The 21,510-nt window shown below is 29.9% G+C and overlaps 1 pseudogene; it reads right to left on the reverse strand.

Moving 5' to 3' along the window:
* Positions 1 to 14,101: 14,101 nt before the first annotated feature.
* Positions 14,102 to 21,510, reverse strand: part of LOC108727504 (thyrotropin-releasing hormone-degrading ectoenzyme-like) — a 15,732-nt pseudogene continuing 8,323 nt past the window's right edge.

Below are 21,510 nucleotides of genomic sequence, written 5' to 3' on the forward strand. Positions count from 1 at the left end.
GATGCGATCCGCCTCATTTATTACACCGTATTTACTACAAGACGAAACTTGACGGTGATATCATTAAATTTATGAAAGAATTAATAATATATCGATAACAAGAAATTTGGTTAGAGGAGTGTTATTAAATGCATATTGATCATTTAAATCGTATTTGATCAATTTTTTATATTATTACTTGATATAATTAAACAACATTTAGTAACGAAATAAACGGAATAAATGAGTGATATAAACAAAAATAAATGGTATTTTGTTTTGTGCATGATGACAGCATTTTAAAATATCCGGTACAACTGATGTTATTTTTTGATTAATTTATGTAGCTGATAAAAATGTAATTATATAATTTTACTTTAAATTTATATGTCTTCGTAAAAAAAGGTTTTTTACAGAATATTTTACATTTATAGTATATATACATTTGCAATTATTATATAGATTAAATCAATATTTTTATTTATCAAGTTTTCTGAATTGTATCATCACAAGGTAATAAGACTAACAATTAACAATAATATATATATATATATATACGTATATAAAATTGATATAAATATAAATGTTAATTGTGAAAAAATAAGTTTAAACCAGTTATATTTCGATGCCTTTTTATTATTGTTATTTATTAACTATCAAAGTTTTTAAATCTTGACTTTTGCTATCAATAAATTATTATAATTTGTTATATTAATTAATTTTTTTTATTGTTCTTATATTTTTAATTATTTTTATTCATAAACTCGTTACTTTCAAAAGAGATATGATTTAGAAGACTTACGATTTAGGCGACTAGGTTGAAATATTTCTTTTTTAGCATGTTATAAAAAGACTTATAATTAATCAATTAATTATTAGTAAAAAGTTATAATTGTTAAAACATGTAATAACAGGTTCTGAAACATTGAGCTACAATTTCCAATGTCCATTTGCGTACAAATTAATAACAAATAGGAAATATAATAAAAAATTTCTTAAGTATTGTAGAATGCATTGACAAACTCTCTTCTATATGTATAATAGTTAGGAAAGATTGATAAGAATAAATATTAAGATGTAGATTTAAAACGATCTAAGCAATTTTCATTTAACTTTTGCGCAAAGACTGGATTTTATGATAAAAAACTATTGTTTGCTTTTTAGTAATTTTTAGACTGGAAAAGATATAGAAATAAAAATTAATGTTTTTCTAGGCAAAAGTAAAATCCTTCAAGTGTAGATATATATATTTCTTGCTTTATTTACAAAAAGAAAATTGTATGATAATAAAAGTTAATATAAAGTCTATATTTTCTTCAAGGTACGACCGCCTAATTGCCTTCGTCGAGGTTCAGGTGTCTCCTTTTTCTTCCACATCGTTCTAATTGCAACGGACGTAACACTTTTTACCAAGCGTGACTACGGCGCCGGAGTTACGCAAGAGGAACGATGGCATCGCCGCTACCAACGCGATCCGTCGCAATTATTTTTCAATTCTTCATTAACACTCTGCCTAACGTGAACAGTGCATTAAAGACAACCGTGGCGACGATCGGACGAAAAGTCGGGCCAACAATGTTGCGACAGAGAAAAAAAAAGCTCATAAAGCGCACTCCGTTAGCGTTTTATCGGGTCTGCTGCACTTGGAGGCGTTCAACCCGGCAACTCGCTGTGAGCGCACGCGAGCGAGCCTTTGCACACCGCGTGGCTGTTTATAAATAAAACGGAATCGTCATTCTTAAGTTGCTTACCAACCCAGAAAATGCAATCAAAGGGCGCTGGCAGCGACCTGCACAGCCTGCAGGTTCGAATAATATGCTCAATCATTATTTGTTCAAACATTCCAATTCTATGAATCTGTTTATCTATTTTATTGACTCACGGTGATATAGAGGATCTCTAATAAATTGCAATAAACCATTGCTTGTAACATATGTATAATATTACGGAACACGATAAATTTTTTATTGAAATTATTTGAATAGTTTACTGCATGTAAAAGCAGTTATATCTATATAAAAATGTAAAAAAAAGATATTGAAACCTTTTGATTATTTAATAGTTTCTTAGTTATGAAATGTTTGAAAACGTTTTAAGGATATGCTGAAATAATTAAATTCTGTGAAATCAAGGGAAAAAATATACGTAATTGAAAAGAATTTAATTATAAAGATAATAGTGTAAAAGAAGTAATCTTTGTCAGTAAGAAGATAAAAAAAAATCGAGTTAAAGAACTGCATTCTTTTGATTTGTACATGTACGTAGAATTAATTCCTAAAGAAATTTTGAAAAAAAAAATTATATTTTTGAGATAATGAACATTTTTCTGAGATGAATTGCATGGGACGAAAATCGAGAAAGTAGCCGAAGGCCGATAGTCGAGTGTATTGTGCTCAATTCAAGAGATCAGTTTCTAATCTATTATATCAGGATTCTTAGGATAAGTTAGGGAAACCGAAATAAAGTAAATTTTGGCTATTACGGATGATTCCACATGCATAGTATATATATATATATATATATATATGTATAGTGTATATATACATAATATTACAAATGTGTATTATACATGTGTAATGTACTACGTGTATATTAGACACATAGTATATAAACAGTATACACATAGTTACATATGTGTACATATAGTATACTACATATGCATAATATTTGTTATTTCATATGTTTTCGTTCATGAACGTCGTTGATCAAACATCGAAGTCGTGTTTCGTTTAGTTTAGCTAGAAATATATTGTCATTATATTGTCATTATTTTATTATATTATGTTGTTTATATATTATCATTATTTTGAAATAGAACGCAGGGTAAAAGGTAAAAAAGATTATTTGGAAAAAAAATTATTTTTAAATCTGCACACTCTTCAAAGTAGGCAAAATTTACCAGCATCTCAGTCAAAAAATCACAATTGCTTGACGAAAAAATATAACAGTTACACACGGCTTTTCTTTTATTTATTTATTTTTTTGCGTGTTTCATGTCATCGAATAAGTTTGTCATTTGTAAAATATGTAATGGGGATAATTAACAGGGTTGGGTAAGTTAACTTTTTTTTTAACTAAGTTAAGTTAAAGTTAACAGCCTTGAAAATTTAACTTAATTAAAATACAAGTTAATCCATAATGAAATTAATTGAATTAAAAGTTAAGTTAATAAAAAAAAAGTAATTTAATAGTTAAAAGTTAAATTTGGTCCGAATGAACAACCAAAAAAAAAGAAAAAAGAAAAAGTTTGTCTATTTTACATAATTATGTTTCCTTTCTCACAACATATTTATTAAAGAATCTGGTTATTTTTGTTCACAAGTAACAATATAAAATTACTAAATTATATACTCATTATCCTCTCGCATTATATCTGAGGATTGACTTAAAAAAAATCAAATTAAAAGTTAATAGTTACTGATAAAATGTAACTAAATTAAGTTAAAAAGTTAAGAGTCTAAAATGTAACTAAGTTAAAATTAATTAACTTTTTAACTTAACTTTTATCTTAGCACTACCCAACCCTGATAATTAACATTCCAAAAAACATCTTTAATACGAATAATTATGTCATTGACACATCACTATATACGAGGGTCGTTTGAAAAGTTTTGAGCCTAACATGGAAATAAATATTTTTTCGGTCAAATTCAGTTTTATTTTCCAACATAGTCTCCTTTTAAGTCGATACACTTTTCCCAGCAATGCTCCCATCCCTTTAACCTATTCAAATAATAGTTGATGTCTTGTTCTGTAAAATAAGCTTCTTATACGAATGTAATCCACTCTTTTGACTGTTCCTTCGTTTCAGGAGTGAAGTAATGGATCCTAAGTTTTATCAACAGTTATTAATCGACGCCAAAAATCCGACTCGTTTCGCTTAAATCGCTCCAACAGAGCCTTGGAAATGTATATTCAATTTTTTCCATTTTTACAAAATCACTGACATCGACTGGCACAAATGACTGTCAAACAACTGAGCATCCACAATGGCTACAATTTTTCACAGGTATTTTTCAAAGCATGTACGATTGTAGTACCAGAATGGTTTTAACGAGTAATACCATCTTCGTATTGAGGCTCAAAACTTTTCAAACGACTCTCATATTACTACATCAATATCGCACGCACAAATACGTATAAATTTTCTAATTAATTAGTCTTTCATATATACGCTTTGAAACCAACTGCCAAAAGTAAAACAACAAATGTTGGCTTATAATGGTTTTATGCAACAAAATGATCATATTTTTCTATAGTTTTCGATCAATAACTTTTAAACGAACAGGTGAATTCAAATAAACTTTTGTACAAATATTTATTATTGTTTGATCAATATATGTTTAAAATTTGATTTAATTCTTAATGTTACTTTCTCATCAAATTTATAAATAAGTACTACGAAACACGATTTTACATATATACGAATCAAGACTAACAAAAAGAGTAAATAGCTTTTAAATAAAAGAATTGTTCTCAAATTTTACACAGATATTCAGACGTAATAATAGAATATATTTTTTATTTTTGATAATGTTTTGAGATATGACTCATACATCCTTAATTGCGCTTTCTTAACAACTAATATAATTATCTACTGATCGCGGCCCGATCTGTGTCACCGCTTTCATTCGGTTATCAGTGACTTTCGATACGATTCAATTATATGACTTTCCTGACTTTCTTCCAGTTGAGTGATATTCGCCGATTGTGGAAGCACAAGAAGAAATTAACTTCTCCCTGCAAACGCAGCAACATTCAACATTAAGGTTCAGTGTCAGTGAGTAATAATTCCGATCATTCGTTTCATAACGTTGCATCAGCGGAAGCTCACAACGCGATGTGCATTTAAACCACGTACGGGGTGTATCATTAGGTATGAAGCATTAGCCGTATCGATATACCGAGCAAAGCACTGTCAAGTGCTCATGACAAGACATTGACCCAGGCAAAAAACCGTTCGAATACATTCGATTATAGGTATAGATAAAATTAATTTTAGAGCCAGTACTTCCGGAAGATCACGATTCTCTTCAAGATAGCAAAGAATACGAAAATTTAAATTGTAACGAAATAGACTAGAATGCACGTTCTAATCCGTTTTGAATTTGAAATCTAATAATTTTCTAACAATGTAATAATCTAGCTCTATAAAGTAATTTCATTAATCTGATCAAATTTGTTACTAACTCAGCTTAAATTGTAAGTTAGACGGGAATTTACGTAACTTCAAAAACGATTTTAATGCTGGCAACTATAGAGTTAAATCAAGTCGAAGATGTTTAATTTACATTTCCTATACTGTAAAAAAATTACATATAAACTTTCAGCAATTATAGTAGGTAATTTTGAGACTCACTATTAAAAGTTTTTAAAGAATAAAGTCTTTCATTTCTCAAAATTTGTAAGTGAATGAACTTTTTAATCTTATTTCTTTTTCAATAGTTAACAATACATAAAAGTTATCATTCAGTTGTTGAGAAATAGAAACCTTGTAAATCAGTATTATTTGGTAAATTTAAAATGTATCAGAAAAACAATCCTCGCAGACAATCCTTCGGACGTGATATGATACAAAATAACTAGGAAGCTCGGGCAGGGCATCGATCTTGGCACAAGAAACCGTTCGACGTATGTCCAGGCTGACGCTCAGGTGTAGTCGTTAACGCTCGTATCGTATCGCTTCTTTAGCAGTGTATGAGCGAGCTTCTACTTGGAGTTCGCCACGCCTCGCTTTGCCTCGCACGGCGTGTCCTACAAAACTCGTGGCGAATTAACATCGAAGCATTTACGACGACCTCTTTATCCGCTAGTACACGTACTCGCGCGTATGCCGCGTGCGCGTATGCTGGTTTCACCAAGGGACGTCGAACGGCGAATGAGATGCATAGCTGCATTCCATGCGCGGTTGCGGTCGATCCTATCGTCGGTTGACCATTACGGATATCGTAAGAAGTGTATCACTCTCTTTCTTCGAGAGTTCAATTACATAGTAAAGTCCGGAATGATATTCCTGACATCGCGAGTCGCTCATCAGGCAAATATTAAAATTTTTTCTATCTCCTTACTTAAAAAATCCAATTTTATACTTTTTTCTAGGAATCAAATAAAATTTTTTTTATAAAGTATTTGTACGATGGAATTGTATGATGAAAAATGAGAAGAATTTTAAGAGTATCTTCTCACGTGAATGAATATGCACGTTAATGAATATGCACAGAAAGGTTTTGTTAAAGCTTTAAAGTTCTAAAAATTTAGCTGAATACAGAAAATAATAATAAAAATAATTTTATTGGTCTATTAAAATAATTATGTCGGATGCTCTCAAGCTAATTGTATCATGAGTCATTTATTATGTTTGAGTTTTTTATTATTTGGATAGTTTAACAAAATTATTTTCAAATCTGTATTAATCGTTCTCTCCGGAGAAAAATTGTTCGTGATTCAGAGAAGAGATTTAACTGGAAAGAATAAACAATTGTGTGAAATATAAAAAAATAGAAATGCGCTGAATCAATGATTACATTGCAGTAAACTGCGGTTGTGTTCGTAACTCATGTATCATATACATTCCCTATAATATATACATCCCCTCCGTCTTGAACTTGAACGTTATTCGTACAATTGCGGAATAGCAATATTTGTGCGCTTTCTCGTTTAATTTAAGTATTAGTTTTATAAAACTACGTTTTGTGTTCATCTGAGATATTGGCTGACACGATTTTACAATCGCAACTACTGCACACCGTATATCACATCACCCGGAGCACAGAGCGCAGCTAGTTAAAACCGTGCCACTGATAATTGCCATTTTATTATCCTACAGTTATTTTTATCGCATAGAACGGTCTTGCAGCTGTCGAGAAAATCGCCAATATCCCGGCGTACTTGCACGCGTTAATTAGTGCTTCAATATCATACTCAATGAATATTCATTTGGCAGATGCAATTCGCGATTTTGTCCAATCAATTAGTATCACCTCTCTCTCTCTCTCTCTCTCTCTCTCTCTCTCTCTCTGTCTGTCTCTCTTAAACAGACAGATAAATTATATTCAACTACTTAGTCGGATTGAATTTTTAGTTATTACTACAATTAGTTATGTTCTCCCTTGTATTTTTACTATCTTCGTATTTTTATTTTTATTTAACTCGATCATTTTTGTTCAATTTCTATGTTTGTTATTATCTCTATATATAATATGTATATTATTTTATTATTTTTATTTAATTTTCTTTTTATTATTGTGTTTTGTATTCTATCATATTTATTATTCCTATCTGTATTTGAGTTCTCTATCTCACCAACTTTTGGTTGTTAAAATTATAGTTTATAATGTTTATTTTAGTACTTGTGGAAATATAATTTGCTCTCTCTCTCCCTTTCCCTCCCTCCCTCCCTCTCTTTCTCTTTTTCTCCCTTGTCTCTTTTCTCTAACAAATTATTATCCTATAAAATTAAAATTGAGTTTATTGAAAAGCCTCAAAGCTATATTATTTATGTAATTATAATTAAGGAACTTAATAATTAATTTAAATTTCTTGGTATGGAAATCTTACAAGAAAAATATATCATATAATTAGTCTCATAACTTACTGTTATATCTTTGATGTTTTGTGTTAGATTTCAATTGTAAATATGTAAACATAAACTGTAAACATTACGTAAATGTACATATAAAAACATAGCAGTGAACTATTTATTAGCTATTATGACGTATTGCATTATAAATAATTTTTATGTAATTGTTAAAGAAAAAAAATGAATGAAAAAATTAAAAAGTTGGAAAAATTGGAATCAAATTTTTCTCACGCAAAAACAAATGAAATAAAATAAAATACTTCGACAGAAATTTTAAACAATGCAGTCGATTGTGGAGTCGAACGGGAACAAAATTGCACGGTATTTCAGAGTGAATTTTTGTGTTTACTGTAACTGCAGCGTAGCCCGAAGGCGCGCTGCGAATTCCTCGCAGCGGACGCATAATTCTGAATTTTCGATCGACGGAGTTTACGGTACAGTAACGAGGCACACACGTCCATGGGAGTAGGTGACAATGACGATGCCGAAAAGACGATGCCATAAGTATGCGAAGGAGAGCCGACGAAGCAGGGCCAATGGAAGAGAAGCTGTCTGGAGTAACGGTACCGGAGCGCGGCGGTTATTCCGCTTGCGGATGCTTCGCGCGATATCGTTGTGTCGTCATACGTCGATAAATATAGAGACGAGTTCAGACTTTGTTGTGATGTTCCCCGAGTAGCGTGTCAACCATCTAGATGGTGGCAAGCACGATGGCAAACAGGACGAGGAGCAGGATAAATCGTGTGCTGTCGGTTTACGATAAATCGAGCCGAAACCGAGCTCCATAGCCACATCAGAGGATCTATATCAAAACGAAAATGTTAGAATTAATTTCCAGCACTAAATGTTTAAGGATGTGTCAAGTATCATGGAACTGAATTTATGATAATCTCGTTACGCACGCATTTTTGAGTTTGTACGCTCGGTTAATTATTACCGAGGATATTAATTCACCCGCCGAAATTCACAATGTGCAGCGATAGGAACTAAACAACTGGCGTAAGATTCGAGGTCAAAAATTCGAATTATATAGGATAAAACATGGAAAGAACGATTTTGCTATTTAAAAATTTAGCTAGATAAAGGAAATAACTATAAATACAGAAAATAGTTAAGCTAGTTATTGAAATAGCTAGTATCTGAGAGAGAGAGAGAGAGAGAGAGAGAGAAAATAACTTCGGTGGATTATCAAAATAATTATATAGAACTCTAAGCGTTGATGACAATGCTGCAAAAAGTTAGCATTTTAGCAATTAGTTCGAGTGTCCTACATAATTATTATTTTGATGCTTCAAACGAAATTATTTATAGATCTACTATAAATTTTTAGATATCTTAGCAAAATCGTTTTTTCGTGAAATCTTGAATTAATATAATCAGTTTGATTACGAAAGAAATAGAATGATTATTCTATTAAAAATCAGTATTATCCTTTTTGATCTTCTATATCTTTTATATCTTCAATATTTTGATTTAGTTAATTTCTTATTGTTTGCTAGAATTCAATTCACTATTGAATTATTTCATACTTCGGTATCTGCCAAAGGTCGGATGATTGAAAAAAATACCGATTATTTCGTAGGGGTTATCCTATCGAAATAATCTGGTGTTCCGTTAACCATTGTTGACATTCACAATCGCACGATTAGTAATCCAGCAATAAGATTTGTATGCTATTTCCCGGTATCTCACCATTAACAATCACTTCATCGACTTCTATGGAAATAACTGCAGTTATAGCGTTTAAGATGATAACGCGGTTGAAGGTTTTTATTTCACACGTTTGAATTTGCATGTTTCAATCGTTTGCTAGTATTTAAATCTCATTAATGCCATGAAGTGACAATTAGTAGAAGAAAATAGTAGATAATTGGTAGCCATATAATCATTTTTTTTATCTAAGATATCCTGTATATCCTGAGAAAAAAAATTGTTGAAATTATCATAACTTGAATATAATATTTGAAGTCATTTTCTATGCCACACACACAGCTATATATTTTTTTATATATAGTGTTCTCGAGCCAAACTTAAAATATGAATTTAATATCTCAAAACAATAAACAATTTTTCTTTGGTAGTTCACTTACAAATCCTTCGTTTAAGAGATATTGACTTTTTAAATTAAAAACTATAGAAATGAACAATGTTGACATAATCTAGATTTATCCTTTATTATTTTGTAATAATAAAAATGTAATTATATATTTTATTATAAAATGGGGGATAATGAAAGTATGCAAAGAAATTACAGACGCACAATGTCAGCCAGCTATTCGTTTGCTCATCGATTAGTGTAATACTTGTCTCAGACTGAAGGATATCATTTTGAACAGAACATTTCATAATTACAGTTTGGTTATTGTAAAACAGCAAAAATGATAAACCTAGATTATTTCAACATTATTCATTTCTATACTTTAATAATTTAAGAAATCAATATCTTTTTAAACGAAGAGTTTGCAAGCAAACTTACAGAGGGAAATTTTGATATTTTGAGATCTAAATTCATATTTTAAGTTTGACCGGTTTAAGGTTTAACCCGGAAGAACCTTGTAGAATTATAAATATATTATGAACATTATAGCAACTATAAAAATGGAGCTTCTAACTTTAATTATTTTATCATGTATTATAATTGTAGTTACAAATATTAAACACTTTTCTCTCATTGTCAATAATTGCTTATATAATATAACTCTGTAAACACAATTTATTTTTAAGTTCTGTCACATATATGATGTTCCACGCGATTAATCAACACTGAAGACGGTTCTTGAACAACGCGTAATAGAAGAAATATTCCTCGACTTGGATCACGCGTAAGATCGTCATCGCTTTATAAATTTCTTGAGGATCAATACTTCTCGACAGGACAAGAACTTCCTCGACCCTGAGATGATTCATATCGCGCGTAATGCAGATACAATGGCTCGGAATGCAAGCGGGACGGAGTGGGCTCATCAAGGATACGAACGAGCCACACAGCACGCCGTAATGTGGGTAATACGTAATGAGGACTTTACACATTCCTGAACGTTGACCGGTTTCTCTGCTCGTCTCTTTTGCGCTTGCTCCGGGAAAAATTTCTCTATGTTCGCGTCTCGTTTTAATCCTTTCTCCATTGCTTCGTCTTGCCTGCGTTGAGTCCAGTTCAGCGCACGTGAATTCACGGACCGCTGGTAATTCACACCGAAACGATTATTAGTTCAGGCACTCACAACCTGCGCATCGTGCTACTTTGCCTGCGTCCTCGTTACAGATTAAATACGTTAACGTATTACGTAAAAGTTGTATCGGCAAGACGTAATGTATCTTTAATTGAACGAACTTTGCTATTAAAGTGAAATTATGCAAAATATCGAATAAATTACTGATATTTTGCATTGAAATATTTTGACTGAAATATTTTCATAAAGAATGTTTCTTTGCTTTTTCCCTTCTTGAGTTCCCTTTATCATCGATGTCATTTATTTATTTATTAGATGCGAAAAGATGGTTCTGACACGCAGAGAAGAATTCACTTTGTGTGCGAAGAATTCGCCATTCGGTTTTAAAGATTGGCCGCAATCTAGCTTGAATCCGGCTTTGCCTTTTACGTTCCATTATAACGTTTATACACTTGCACGTAGTGTTTCGCGTGAACTGTGTGCAAAGACGCACACACAGTAGCGCCGAGGAATGACGAACCTTAGGCGGTGGAAGCAACGGTACTCCGCAGAATGAAATTATACGTGGTGTATCCCGTGTTGATTACATAATCAACGTCTCGTCGGCAACGGATTGCAGAGGAAAAACTTCGATCGTTCATTGTTAGCTTGTAACTGCTTATAGAAAAAGAACAAGGAAGTCATATATTTAGGTTAATATGCGAAAAAGGATAAATTTAACTGAATAATAAAATTCACGAAGAGAAAAATATACGAGAGAATAGAGTTACACAGTTTGAAAATAGAGTTACAGTTTAAAAAGACATCTAATAATCACGTTTTGCTTTCTTATTATACTTACGTTAAACAGAGTTATCATGATTACTGAGCGGTAGCGGGATAAAATTTAATTAATTTATCAATTAATAATTACAACTAAAAATTTCTTGATTATATTAAATTTTTTGTCTTGAAATAAATCTCAGGCTTCTTTCTATCTTAATTAATTAAATTGTTGCAAACTTTTTGTGCTGTATGAGAATGTTGTTATGAATCGATGCCAAAAACCGATGACAAAATTACATTGTAATTTTCCAATTTTTCTCCATTTTTCATGCGAAATTGATACTTCCGGATTGTGTTTTTGTCAATACTTTAATTACAGAAAAAGATTTTTTAATCTGGAAATGCAATTAAAAGATTAGAGAATTTGGAAATTATGTAAAACACACATACACACACACACGCACACACACAGGACAACTTCAGCATCCCTTATGGCTTAAAAGAATGTTAAAGTGATGGACCGAACTTGATCGATGTTGATGGAACAAATTTTTTTAATTCCAAAAGTGTCGATAATAATGACATAATGATCATTTTTTACATTGTCGTTCTGTCTCAAATACATCTGTCCTTATATCTAATATACTGCAACTACGCTATCTTTTGCAAGCTTAAGCTTGCAAGATTCCGCACTTACTGCTAGACACAATTATTGCTCTGTTTACAATTCTAAGTCTTCGCTAAGCATACATACATATACAAGTAATTTATAAATCAATATAAATCTTTTTTTTAAGCTTTCAATCTTAGTTCTATAAACTCAATATTATTCGTTGATGTAATTTAACGAGTGGTGCAATATCATTTTGTCTATGCAAGTTATAGAGTTTTTATATTAAGAAAACGTTTATGTCAGGTAACAACTTTACAAGTTAAAAAATGTAAATTTTTAACTTTTATAAAGTCCACTGTCCTAATTTCTAATTCTGCTTTAATCTTGTAAAAGAATTTTTGATTCCGTTTCGTCTATTCGAACATTTTTATACGACTGTAATGTTCGTTACTTGAGCACAAGGCTGGGCATGTATTTGAAATACTTTTATTTAAAACATACTATTTACAATACAAGCGTATTTTGTATTTTTTATTTTAGCAGATCACATAAAAGTATTACGTATTTTTGTATTTAAAATCGAAAGGTTGAAAGATTTTTGTACTTTGTAATTGAAATAATAAGGTTGATTGTTAATGTTAGTATTTGAAATACAAAGTACAAAATACTTTCAATCTTTTGTTATTAATATCGAAATACAAAATACGAAACACTTTTATATGCTCCCATAAAATACAAAATACAAAATATTTTCATGTACTCTGAACAAACACAAAATACAAAATATATTTGTCTTACCAATAATGTTTTTCAAATAAAAGTATTTCAAATACATGCCCAGCCTTGCTTGAGCATCGTCTTAAATGTAATTGACTAACAGTTATTTTTTAAGAGGCGTGTGTATTTAGCGCCTTTTTCTATTTTTCTTAAAAGAAAGTAGTTTTACAATGTCTTATTATATTTCAAAATTATTTACCTACAATGTCCGTAATCAAAATTGTTTACAATGATATTATTTACAACGTCTTATCGTTTCACATGTTAACAATCGATTTTTAATCATAATAAGGATATAGGTTATGCATAAGACTGTCAATAATTGTATCTTATTACTTGCACAATTTAAACAAGTCACGGCATAATTAAATAAGCATGTTGTACATCTAATTGCAAACGTAAAGTAATTTTTATTAAGACACTACAATAATTACATAAATGTGAATAAATGTTTTTTTAACAAATAATGAGCTTTTCGCAATACATGTATCATTTCCTTTTGGTCAAATAAATTGATCATTTTATTTTACTTTTCAAATTATCAAACATAACTTTTTGTTCTAAAATTTCAAGTCTACGTTTTGTTATCTTGTCTGAAATGTGATCAGATACCAATTTTAATTTGTTTATCACATAATTGTTTATCTAAAACAGATTATCTTAATTTTTCTCAGCAATCTATTAATAATGATAATAATAATAATAAATTATGTACATATATATATAATAATTTATTCTTGCACGATAACAATTTTATATGCATTATCTTTGAATAAAAAGATTTCTTTGTATAATTATGAGGTAATTAAAACAAAATATTATTCAAATAGATAGAATATATGAAGAAAAATATGTCCTTAACAATAAGAAATTGAATATGTATAGTAGCTCTATATAAAGAAATCATTAATTTTACCTTTTCAAGGTATACCGTGTGATCAAGGAATATATGGGGAATTTCATTAATAAATTTTTTTTCTGTATATCGTAGAAGATATTTCACTACTTCTCTCACCTGAAATAGATTATTTTGAAATAGATGATGTTTGATATAAATAATGAATGATTTTATTCTATATTAAAAGATTTTTAACGCATCGTAATTTCTGTGTTTAGTATAATTGCAAAAGTAGTTTAGTATTATTATATCACAAAAGATACATGGTTTAAAGAAATAAATAATAGAATATTAATATAATTTAAAATGATGATAAAATTATAATTTACCTCTTCAAGTTGTTCCCAAGAATGAATATGGTTAATAATAATAATGAATGCTGTAATAGTACTAACTTCCCTATAAAATAAGACGTCTTTAATTAATACATATAACATTTATTATATATATAATAGAGAAAGTGTATATTTATCAAGAAAATAACATTACTTTGGTTTTACTTTTTCATAATTTTCTTTTATGTAGTTAAGTATTGTTCTTTCTTTTGCATGTTTTGCAACAATGTACAAGAAACGATTAACACGTTTTTTGGCTAGCATATTTGCATCCTTACATTCAATTCCAGAATTACAATCTTCCAATGTATTAATTGTTAGGTTTAAATAATTGTAAATAACATAAGAAGATCTACTGCAAGATACAAATTCCATTATCGCGTTATCATTAAATTTTTTCCATGTATCGAACATTAACCACCAAGTGTTGTTCTCAAATTCAGAATCCATAAGACCGTTACAAAATGTCCATCTTTTCCACCATGGTAAAACTCTATATTTCCAGAAAATATAACAATCTATTAGAAATTTTTTTTTATTCTCTCGTATTTTGAGCAAATACTTTTACAGCTAAATAAAAAGAAATGTATAATACAAAAAATTGTAAAATATATTACTCATGCCCATCAGGATTGCGAAGATGATGTAATAAATGAAAAGTGGCATTATTTATACATGAGGATACGCCGAGAGTACATGCCCATCTTGCAGCTTCTTGTCTTAAGGATTTAGTAAAGTCATTATCATTCAATGTTTCTAGATATCCGATATTATTAAGGAGATCGTTCAAAAGACGTTTCATATGTATCTAAAGGTCGTTAAATAATATACATTTTATTTATTCAATGTATCTTATAAAGAAAGTTATTAAATGTAGATAGGCATACGCTTATCTCTTTACATTTTTCTCTTATTTTCTTTTAAAAAGTGCGAATACAGTACAATTTTAAATCTTGTTTTATATTTCTTAAATGTATATATATTTTGTGTATATCTTATATACTGTGTAACTAATATTGTATTTAACAATTTTATTTGTTTTTAATGTGTTTTTGCCTGCTGTGTTGTGTGTTGTGTGTGTGAACATATATTCGTTTTTTTAATTAAACTATCATGTCACAGTTTTGAGAAAAATGACATTAAGGAAGCAAAAACCGACAATTTTAAAAGCCTTCATGATGTTATAACATCAGTAGCAATTTTTTTTTCTAAATTTCGTTAATGCTACGCGAAAGTGTTACCTTTTATTAGTTTTAAAATGCATTTTGTTTCGTCTTGAGTGAATTTTTCTTTATGAGAGATATCAATAAATTAAATTGTTAAAAATAGTTATTTTTCATCTAATACATAAAAAATTTTATTCTATTTTAATACTGTATTATGTGGAAAGTAAATGCTTTTATACTTATATAATACTGGACTTATACATATAATTGCAGTAGCACAATGGGCTTTTGGGGCTTGAGCCCCGGAATATCGAAGTGTCAAGAGTGCTTAAGGGTGAGGCAATTTAAAAAATGAAAAAATGAAGTTATTTAAACAATCGTATTTGTAATTGTGTTATTTTGTAAAATATTGTTAAATAGCGATAAAAAGCGACTATCGTTATCAATATACTGTATACGTATGTATTAAGTGTTTGAATAAGTTTCCGCCGTTTTCTAAGAGACGTCGTCACGAGTACCGCATGCATAAAATTCCAGTGGCAACTGTTGTATTTGAGAGTACCATACACACAAGCTTTCATATTTAATATATGACATTTGATGGACGTGTAAACAACATTTTTGTTATTGCATTGAAAACGTCGATTTTTGTGCCAACAAAACAGCATTTGCGGGAAGTTTTGCGTTGTTTATTGTTAAGAAAAATGCAGCTGAAAATTATCGTTTGCTTATGGAGGTGTATGGAGATCATACTCCGAAAAAATGGTTTCAACACTTTAGAAGTGATGATTTCGATAAAAGATAAAAAAAAACGTGAAAATACACTGAAAAATTGAAGGATAAACAACTGGAAGCATTATTTGATAAAGATCCATATTAAATGTTGAAAGAATTGTTAGAGGCATTAAATGTTGATTAATCAACTGTTAGCAAACGTTTAAAAGCAAAATTTCATAAAAAAACGGCGGAAACTTATTCAAACATCCAATACTTGGTATATGCATTGGTATATTTTTTGTAGTAACAGTATAGTAATGACGTTACAATTTTTCATAACTGTAATAATAACGTCAAGGATGGGAAAATCCCTTTTAAAAAATAACTTGTTACTATTATGCATTATTTTTCAAAAGTGACTTTCTGATACAAAGGAGAAATTGGTAAACTTTTATTTTCGAGCTTGTATTCAATGTTAAACTAATACGTACAATACATACTAATATGTATTTTAATTTTAAATAAAAACTTATTTCAGAAATATATCTCGGCCATGGTAATATTTTTCGCGACATGTTCTTTACAGGTTTTAAGATTTCTAATTGAATTTAGAGATTATTAATATTTCAGATTTTTTGTATTGAAAGTCAGAAAATAATCGGCACGCAGTCGTATTTCTGAAATAAATTTTCTTAATGTGTTGTATAATCGAATTTCACACATATTAAATCAAGAGATAAGAAATTGACAAAATATACCTATTTTCAATGTACCTATTTTCAAATTACTATATTTCATAAACAAAAATTCATACCAAAACAAACTAAAATGCGTTTTAAAGCTAAAAGTTGATACTTATGGCATGGCATTAACAAAATTTAGAAAAAAAATTCGCTGCCATTGTTACAACATGAAAGCCCTCAAAATCTTTATTTTTAGAAAAATAACGCCTCTTTGTGATAGAATAATTTGGTAATTATTTTAACACAAAGGCATTGTATTCAACACATAAAAACTACAGGAAACAATTAAATTTGTTCATGCAATGAACTATAAGTCCTATAAGTCCTATAAGTCCTATAAGTGTAACTTCGTAGATTCTGTTCATAGAGGATACCTTCAAACATATCGTATCGCTCTAAGCTCTAATCTGAAATAAGCTTCTAGCAAGTAAAATTGAATCGTCTCTTTGCTTGAATGTATCCTTATTTCTTATTTGCAGATCTTTATTAATTATTGTCTTATTAATTAATGCGAAAATTGTAAAATAGTAAAAAAACTTGTCAGTGCTTGATAAAACTACACAACACCGATGACCTTACTAATTTCAATGACTTTGACATGTGTTGTCGAGGTCATGATCCTAAGTGACTTTCAACAGGTTTCAGCCATCGCTCGTTAAAAAGTTATTAATAAAAAAAGTTTAAGAAATAACGTCTCTTTTCTGCTATATACAATATTAGGAACTATTCCACACCCTCCCTCTTTTACATACGTAAAGAAAATGTGTGGAAAGTCGACCCTCTCTCTAGGCAGGAGGAAAGGTGGAGTGGATCTCGTTTCAAACAAAGAGCTGTTACAAAATCACAAATTTTTTGCTTTAAAAACAAAAATTATATAAGAAAATAATGCTTTCAAAGAAAATTTTTGCTTTTAAAGCAGAGAAAATTTATTTTCTGCTTTAGAGAAAAATAATTTCATTAATAACTTTTTAATGAATAACGAGCGATAGTTAAAATCTTGTGAAAATCACTAAGGGTCACAACATATATTAAGGTTATTGAAATCAGTGAAATCATCGATGTTATGCAGTTTTACCGTCAGTTTAGCTTTAGCCAGCTTTATTTGGTCATAAGATGTGATTTGCGAATTGGAATACCTATGTTGAAAATTAAACGGTACGCAAAGGTAGGTTTCAAGAGGGACAAATAATGATAAAATTAATTGTAAAAAAATAATGGTAAAAAAAAATAATTAAACAAAAATCAATTTTTATGATTATATGAAGATGGCTATTTTTTTAAATGGAATTTTAAATCTTATAACTATGTATGTGATTCTCCTAATTATTCTGTATATCAATTTGCAGTATATATACAATTGTATATTTAAAAACAGTAATGTATTTTCTTTACATTAATTGATTCATGTCATTATTCTACATAAAGTTCATTACGTACAATTATCAACGAATTAATAGTTTATGAGTTTACTACATGTATTTTACATTATGAAATGCCAGTATAAAGTATAAAATCTAAAGTATAAAATATCTGTATAAATTATTGACTTTCTGATATCTCTACCTTAAAGTTTCGTGCCGCGTAAGGCTCATCGATAATCCACGCGTCGCCGACGTGGACAAATCACATGTAATTGATACGGTATAATATGATTTCTCTTAAATGGCTATAACGTTCATATATAATTATAAAAACTACCTTTTTAAAAATTAATTTTACTATTATTTGTACGCTTCAAACCACATAACTTTTGTCTAATACACTTTTGTTTACTCTGTATGTATTATATATAACATTTTTTGAGATTTGCTTGCAAATAATTTAATTGAAAACGACATTTTATATAAATTAAATGCATACATTCTTTTTTATAATATATATATCATTATATACTGTTATACATATACCTTAAGATCTATACTTTCTGGAAATAAAAAGAAGTTCGACATATATTCAAAAGCTTTGAACATCGGAAACCATGCTACATAATCTGTTTCTTGTCGTAGATAGTCCGAGAGTTTCAAAAATACAGACAATTCAAGTTGTCCTCTTACCAGAAAATAAAAAGCATCATCGATAATTTGAGCACGATTGAGAACATGTATTTTTGTGTAGTTGTTAAAGTCATGCAAATAATCTGCAATATTTCGCCAATTGTCAGCTTCATAATTAACGCGATAATACCCTATTATATAAATATAAAACATTTTGAAAAGTAAATATAAATATAAATATAATAAATATAATAAATTTTGTAAAAAGTATTACCAGCTTGTTCTACATTGATTATTATCCAATGAAACTTGAAATCGAGTATAAGATCAGCATGTGGTTTAGTGTGATTACCGGTTGACTTTAGCCATATAATATTAGAATTCCGATATATTTCAAAATCGAGTTGCAATGCAACTTGTGTCACAGGTATCCATGGTATTTTTTCCTTCCACGAATTATAATTTTCCACAGAAATCATCACTGATTTAGAATCATTTTTTGTCATTTTTAGCACAGGATAATGTTGTGATGGATAAATCCAATCATTTATCATCTCTGTTATATCAAATCTATCGAGTAAACAATTTTTCATATACTTCTAACTACATATATTTGGAACCCAAAAGAAAGGACTATATAAGGACAAAAGCTATATAAAGGTATAATCATAGGTTCAAAAATGAGCTATGTCCACTTTTATGTTAAAAAAAATTGTTATTTATATTTCATAATTACAATCATAATAATTATAATTTCAAAGATATCAGAAGATTTGCGGGTTATCGCCGTGTTTTTATCCATTGCTAATGCCGACGTTTCGTGAATCTTGCTGTTCATTTCATCAAGGCGAGGAGCGCACTGATACTGGTATCAGTAGAGTCATTCGGAGTAAACGCGCGCATTGTGTAAAGCCCATGGCACATACAAAAACGTAAGGCCGTAAGACATAATCAGTAAGCGAATTGGCCAATCACGATAGAGACCGTAAGGCCAGTAGCGAATCCAATCTTACCATTTCTTTACTGCTTACGTATTACGGCCTTACGTTTTTGTATGTGCCATGGGCTTTAGTGTGCGAATTGTCTATATCTCAACGGCAGGGGAAGATGGAAGTTAGTTACTGTCAGCCGAGTAGTGACGCTTGCATACCAGTTAAAATTAAACAGTAGCTGGAACTCTATGCACAGTAATCAAATAAATATACGCATAATTATAAAACAGCACGTAATATCGATAGATTTTTGACTGCTGGAAAAGTGTGTTACGTCAAATTAAGGAAGAAAAGATAGGTATGTATATGTTTTATACATAGTATAACAACGTAAGTTTATATTGCGTAACAATATTTAAGGTTGTATTGGCTATTATTAGTACTAAGATTTAGTTTTTAAAAACATTGACTTTGGGTGAAGTGTACGTGGACAAGTGTACGCATGCGTATGCTTAGCTGTGTCTCTGGCCTCTGTGTCTCTGTGTCTCTGGCTTATTGAAAATTTATTATTTTAATTTAAGTAAAAATGTTTAAGCTAGTAAGCAATAATTTTTTATTTTAATTTTGAATAAATGTGATATACATTTAATTGTTGATTTAAATGTGGTATACATTTGGTAAATATCTCTACCAAAATCTCTATGTGTGGAAAAACTGTAACGTATATTATATTAAAGTTAATGCTTAAAAATGGCTTAAAAAATGTTGATTGTACACACCCTAAGTGCGTTTATTTACCCCGCAGTAATGCGCATGTTTACTCGCAATACGGGTCAAGTGGGCGCATTTGTCTCTTCGGGATAATTTTTAATCTTGTGAAAATATGAGAACAATTGGGTATAAATTGTCATTTTTTTAAAGAAGTATAATAAATAAGCTACACAAAGATTCATATTTTTTTCATTAAAGACTGCACATTTTTAATTAATCAAACATCAAACAAAAAGTGCGCGCGTTTACCCCGAATGACTCTAACCCGAATGATTCTACACTTCTCACCCTGATAAAGTGAATAGCAAGGTTCACGAAATGATGGCATTAGCAATGGATCACGACACGGCGATAATCCTCAAACCCGGTCTTTGGCATCTTTGAAGGAAATATCCGTGAAAATCTTAAAAGTAGATATTAGCTGAAATAACTTCTGCTATACTCGTGTAAATGAAAAATACACCAGAAGGAGTTAATATAGCATAATAACAATTACATATATATATATACAGGGTATCCTATTTTAAATAATGCATTAAGATTTCTTGAAAACTATGATACCATAGTAGCTCTCGAGGTTAGCTACAAGAAAATGTAATGAAATATAGGGAGTTCCCTATTTTTATATATTCATTTAAAAAAATCGACGTGGCCTTGACCTAACCTTGGCGACGCCACCCAAGGTCAAATCAATGATACCGTCTTATGTCCCCCTCCTCGAACCATACAACTTTTTTGTTTGAAACATTTTTCCGTATCTACCATAGTTTTCGAGAAATCTTAATGCATTGTTTAAAATGGGACACTCTTTATATATACATTAATACATTTTATATATTGTATATACGTATATCCATGGACAACAACTCATGCTCTGTCTACTGCAAGAATTGTATATGTATATGTAAATCTCATATGCCCTATACAGTATAAATCATTAATTTCAGCAGTATTACAGCAAGAATACAAATGTTGCATTAAAATATTAAAGCTTCCGTGCTGTATATATGCGATATAATTAGTATCGAAATAGCTCAACCTTGTATACATAATTTTATATATATATATATA

The sequence above is a fragment of the Mycetomoellerius zeteki genome, unplaced genomic scaffold (assembly GCF_001594055.1).
Source record: "Mycetomoellerius zeteki isolate Tzet28-1 unplaced genomic scaffold, Tzet1.0 scaffold50, whole genome shotgun sequence".
Classification (NCBI taxonomy): domain Eukaryota; kingdom Metazoa; phylum Arthropoda; class Insecta; order Hymenoptera; family Formicidae; genus Mycetomoellerius; species Mycetomoellerius zeteki.